At 38.1% G+C, this 6,035-nt stretch overlaps 1 protein-coding gene across 1 annotated transcript in view; it reads right to left on the bottom strand.

Moving 5' to 3' along the window:
- Nucleotides 1-4,252: 4,252 nt before the first annotated feature.
- LOC124148298 (protein immune deficiency-like) overlaps nucleotides 4,253-6,035 on the bottom strand; it is a 39,921-nt gene continuing 38,138 nt past the window's right edge. The window contains exon 6 of the transcript XR_007221945.1: nucleotides 4,253-5,160. The gene's annotated coding sequence lies outside the window, so the exon portion shown is untranslated. The remainder of the gene's footprint in view (nucleotides 5,161-6,035) is intronic.

Raw genomic sequence — 6,035 nt, 5'->3', positions numbered from 1 at the left:
ATAATAACAACAATAGGGTCCACAGTCTGTCTGTCTGTCTGCCTGCCTGCCTATCTGTCTGTCTGTCTGTCTGTCTGTCTATCTATCTATCTATGGTTGTAGTTAAACTGTGTGGAACATTTTACCAGGTTAAAATAATAGGAGGTGCTGATAAATAGGATTGGAGGTACAAATGCATACTGATCAGCAGCTACTTCCTGACTGTATGTATGAAATATCCGAAAACAAACAGCCAGCATAATTTGGGGAATATGTTTGTGATCAGTATAGCTCCTCCTTATCATGAGAGTCCACAATACTGAGGATCAGGTGCTCACAATGGCTGCCTTGTATTGTTACAGTAGTGATGAGTGACCACTAGGACAGACCCACCCTCAGCTGTGATGTGGATGATTGTCATCACACCTGGACATCCTCACCATCCCTGCTGGGTGTTCACACCGGTGACCACTGACCACTGCAGGGTGGAAACAAAACTGAAAATCCTTTGTGGTCGTCTATTTAATTTGACACCAACACCTGAAATCAAGGAAACTTTAAGATTCCCACATCAAGACTGCAGGATCGAGTCTCCATTTTATTATTTAACATGGAAACATGTAAAAAAAAAAAGTAACCAAAAAAATAAAAAATAAAAATGTAATACATGTAATGGAAATAATGTTTAAAAAAACCGTTTTCATGCATTTGTAAAACCTCGGAAGAAGAAATATATCTCAGACTGCTAAAATTATTTAACCAATTTATGTTTGAAAAGGTGATGACCTCTTCCAGTCTCTGAGATCAAACGCACTGTGTGTAGTTTGATGGCTATCATCTAGACAAGTTATATTATGCATAATATTGTTCCTACAACACAGGAAGTAACATAAATTATGTCACTTTTTAAAACGTTTTTTCCATCAACTATATCTACTTTACTGTGCATTCCTGCACTTGTTTGTAATGTCCACTCTTGATAACATGAGGTTATCATGACCCTGCAATAATATTGCTGACTCTGGCAAAATAGAGACCATCACTCCAAACACTGCCCCAAATAGCAGAGAATAGTGGTATCAGTTCTAGGCAGTGAGTTGTGACAGTACAGTACTGCCCCGAAAAATGATAGTGATCCCTCAATATACCGCTGTCATCGGGGTCCAAGATCCTGACTCCGCGTTCTAGGATAGAGCATTGTACAGATATTCATTGCTGATGTTCACATTACGTAATGATGGTAGTGAATAGAACAGTGGCACAATTATTTCACAGTGGAATGGGACATGTAGATCCATGTAACACTGGTTGTGGAGGATGATTTAAAATGTATGTGTAAAAAAACCCAAATACTTTTTAGTGTAAATGAATCAAAGTACAGTGTAATATTTGACTTGAAGATTTTGTGAAACTAGACTCATTTTTCTCAAGTTGCCCATTTTAACAATAATACATTGAAAATGATCATTGATGAAACACAAAAAAACATCAAGAGCCATTTTTCCATTTATAATACTTTATTATAAACAGTCATACAAGTGAGTAGTCTATGACTACTAGCTGCTTAAAAGGTTTACATTTAAAGGGACAGTAGGTCTCTTGGAGACTGGCCCAGAATGCGGGGTCACATTGACATCCTTGTCATTGTTTTGTGAAGAACTTGCACATAGAAGAAAATGATAATGAGATGCTTGGAAAGAATTCATTCTCTACAAATTTCATTTATTTTCAAACTGAAAGAACAATTCTTTCTATCAACAAAATATTTGTTTATCAGCTTTCTTCCAGCTGTATATGACGATGGTTTGTAAGATTCTGGGTGAGTGAGTGGGGTTTAACGCCGCTTTTAACATTATTCCATTTATATCACAGTGTGTCAGCTTAATGTGAGAGGAAAGCCTGAAGTGATGCAGGTCTCAGAGGTTTACCACTTTGGTGAAACCCACGAGCACGGGTATGGTGCTGACAAACCTAGAAACATAATCGGGGCGAACCAGGATTCGAACCCACAATCATAGGTTTCTGGGGTGCCCAAGGGACGCAACTCCGCACAGCGAATCGTGGCGCCTTAGACGACTGGGCCGGCTCTGCCCCCATGTAAGATTCTGGATCAGAGAAACCAGTGACTGATAGTATGAACATGGATCTGTGACATGCAATCAACAAAGTCACTGAATCTTACCACCTGATCTAGTCGACCCTTACGACAAGCATATGTTACTGTTGACTTATTTCTAACCCTGATCAACAAAATCAGATTGACTACATACTTAACTATATCCTGTGTCTGGACCATGACACATTAACATTTATTTGACGTCTGGTCAGGTTGTGGTGCCCTGATCATTTACTGCACAAGAGACAAAATTATTTGTCCCCTGCGAGATTTAGAAACAGAATCAGACTATTATCAGAATGTGTGTATTTAAAATGAAATTACGGCACCTTATATAAATGAGCCATCTGTGTCCCACAAAAGTATGAACAGATATATATGTATGATACTTTTGTGCTATCAGAGTTTTATCGTAACTCCCAGCGTAAGTTATGAAAGAATTCTAAGATAGCTGTACCATCAATCATTAGTATTGAAATAATTGGTCATGAAGAATTAAGCTGTTTGTATGTTGAGAAAATAAATGACTCATTTCAATCATTTCATTGACAAAATCAAAAAAGGGTTGGCAAGGACTGAATCAACAAGTGTGTCCTCTGATAAACTGCACTTATTGCTGTGTTATGTAAGCAATTTATAGTTTCATATCCACTAACAAGCCATAAAGGGTGAAAAAGTTTACCAACAATATCTTTGTGAGCATTGTGTGCCAGGGACGAGGAAGCAGTGTGATGTGAAGCACTATCAAGCGGGTATGGTGGTCATTAGGTGGAATATGGAACCAGTACCATGGGAGAGCTAATCTCATAAGAAACACTTTCTGAGCATTCTGATTTCTACAGATTAAAGTGTGAACTCTTATCAAAACTCAACATTTTTCTTTTAAGCTACACTTTATTTTGATGGTTTACCAATCTACTGACCAGGAAAGAATGAAAAGAGGACAAATATGCTATTGAACTTTCGATAGGTATAATCAGATATGTCATTCTATAAAAATGTACACTTCACATATAAAAAAAGGTTTGTGTATCATGGAAAGGTATAGAGAATCTCACCCGAGTGTCTTTTGATATCAAATATATCAACACGAGTTGAAATTTTTTGAAAAATTCCGAGGCTTGCCGAGGATTTTTGCCACTTTTATCAATGAGTGTTGATATATTTGATATCAAAAGACACGAGGCTGAGATTTTATTTATCATCCAACATCATTCTTTCAACTTTTTCAATTTGTAGACAGTAATTAGCAGTGTCTTCAGTGTAAAAAGTACTGCAAACAGCTTCAGTAGCAGAGCCATTAGCCATTAGATTAATGTGACCAGCAATAGATATTGAACGGTCGTTTCCTAAGGTTCATGGAAAGTGGGTTGGAAACAACGTTGCTCATTAATGTTGTTTCAGATTTTCTTTGGGTTGGTTAAAAATATAAAGAATTAGGGTCGGGACAAACTCCCTGCCCATGAGTTTGTTCCATTCTCTCATCTTTACATTTTCAACCAAATGCACGGGAGCATGTTTTATCCTTTACGTACACTAAATACACATTATGTTATCAATGGAAATCAGAGCAACCCAGTGCCACAATGATATTTAAAATGAAATATTGATTGTTAGTTTTCTCTGTGCATGGTGCAATGTCTCACTCAGCAAACAAACAGGGACTGCTTCGAGTCTACATTGAGCCAAATACTTAATTACCATAGTCTGTTTCTAATACATGTTTAACCAGGGGGAACCCCGGGTAAGGATATACAATGATATAGGTACCAGGTACCAGGTTGTCATAAGATGTGACTGAATAGATTGGGGGTCAGGTTCGGTGACTTGGTTGAATGCATGTCATTATATCCCAATTATGTGAATTGACGTGCATGATACCAATCACTGACAGTCTGGTCCAGACTTAATTGTACAGACCACTGCCATATAACTGAAATACTTCAGCGTTAAACAACAAACAAATTAATACATGTTTGTGTGGTACATGTATACTGCACTCCTGAAGCTCAAGGTTTACCGCCACTTTGAAAATGTTTGTTTGTTTGTTTTGTTTGTTTGTTTGTTTTCTTTTTAATGCCACACTTAGAAATATTTCAGCTATATGACAGCGGTCTGTAAATAATCGAATCTGGACCAGACAGTCCAGTGATTGATATCATGAGCATCGATCCATGCAAATGGGATCGATGATATGCATCAACCAAGTCAGAGAGCCTGACCACCTGATCCCCTTAGTCGCCTCTTACCACAAGCATAGTCGCCTTTTACGGCAAGCAAGAACCCTGTGATACAAAGTTCTTATGAGAATCACAGTCCCTGTGACGCTGATGTAATCTTGGAACTGAACCAACAACCAGTGAATCCTGGCATGGCCAAGGGGCATTACTCCGATCCCATGTAAAAAACTCTGACTCTGACATGAGCAAGTAAGTGATGTTTAGTGCCACAGTAAGCATACTTCCATCTCTAGGAAATCATCCATGTCTTGACCAGACAAACTAGTGACTGGTATTATGAGCAATTTCCAAAGTGGTCAGGATGCAATGACAATGAATCAACCAAGTCAGTGAATGAGACCACCTAACCCACTTGGTTGTCACCCACCGTAAGCACAGGTTGATGGGTTCCATTTCTACACTACAATCTCCTTCACAAAATGAATAACAGTCTAGTTCAACTTTTATAGTCAGTTAGCGCCCTTTGCCACGGGAAGATGGATGTTAAACGAAACACATGTTAAAACTTATATTAACAATACTTTAAGATTCGAGAGACGAGGGGAAATACATATACATATCTGAACAGAAAATTCTTTCAGTACATAACCAATCTTCTTTCTGTGATGTTACTTTAAGGTCAGACCACAAACATGCTTCCAAATAAGAATAACTATCATCATCCAATTAAATCATTTCTTTCAATGGACTTTCTCTAAGGAAGTGTGATTATCTATTTGAATGTGGCATTTCACATAAAACAATTGATGATACACAGTATCATTTTAGAAATATGTATTTTTTAGGGTAAATATATATATCTTTTATACTTATCCTGACTCGTACCTCTGATGGACCCTGAACTGATGGCACCCTGTTAACTGTTAACTTCGTGAACTGATGGCATCCTGTTAACAGTTAACTTCGTGAACTGATGACACCACGTACCATTCATGACGCCATGTTTGTGACACCCTTTACAGATGACACCCTCCCCTGTTAACACTATGTACTGGAGACACCCTCCACGGTATTCGGTTCCTGTTTACTGGGACTCTAACATTGTGAAGCTACCTCCCATATGAATGAATGCCCTTTTAATTCTCTTCCAATTACATATATCCAAGCTGACAGAAGCGACAATTTGCCGCGAAGGCAACAAAATATTCAGTAAATGTTTCATTAAATGAAAAACAATATGATAACGATGTCACCAACCTTTTTAAAATACGAATGGAAAAATTAACTATGCCTCTACAAAGTTCAATAAAAAAAATTATTCTGAAAATAAATAATGAATCTTTCAACACATATTCATGAAGATATCTCGATTTTAAGGTCGTGATTCACAATTTGCATGTTTGCGTGTATGTTCTGAGCATGATACTCACAAACGTGATTGTTTAGCTATCATGTGCTCATAAAATCACTTTTGTTTAATCCTAAACAACGCTTACGCAATCGTGCATCAAAATACAATATCACCTCTTTGGCGACGTTACCTACAGCAGGATAACACTCATGCCACGGGCCGGTCGTCCACGTGTGACGTCACGTCAACAAGACAACCATATTCGGTTGGATCATCTTCGGAATCGATACCGAACTGCCATATTAACATCACAGACAATTTATGGGTTGAGACGATTAGTGGCAGAACCGCACGCAACCAGTAGAAGGCGCACAACGTTCACCCCCGACTGCTAGCAATACGCCCAATT

The sequence above is a fragment of the Haliotis rufescens genome, unplaced genomic scaffold (genome assembly GCF_023055435.1).
Source record: "Haliotis rufescens isolate VD_foot unplaced genomic scaffold, xgHalRufe1.0.p SCAF_19, whole genome shotgun sequence".
Taxonomy (NCBI): domain Eukaryota; kingdom Metazoa; phylum Mollusca; class Gastropoda; order Lepetellida; family Haliotidae; genus Haliotis; species Haliotis rufescens.
This window is presented reverse-complemented; position numbering and strand designations above follow the sequence as displayed.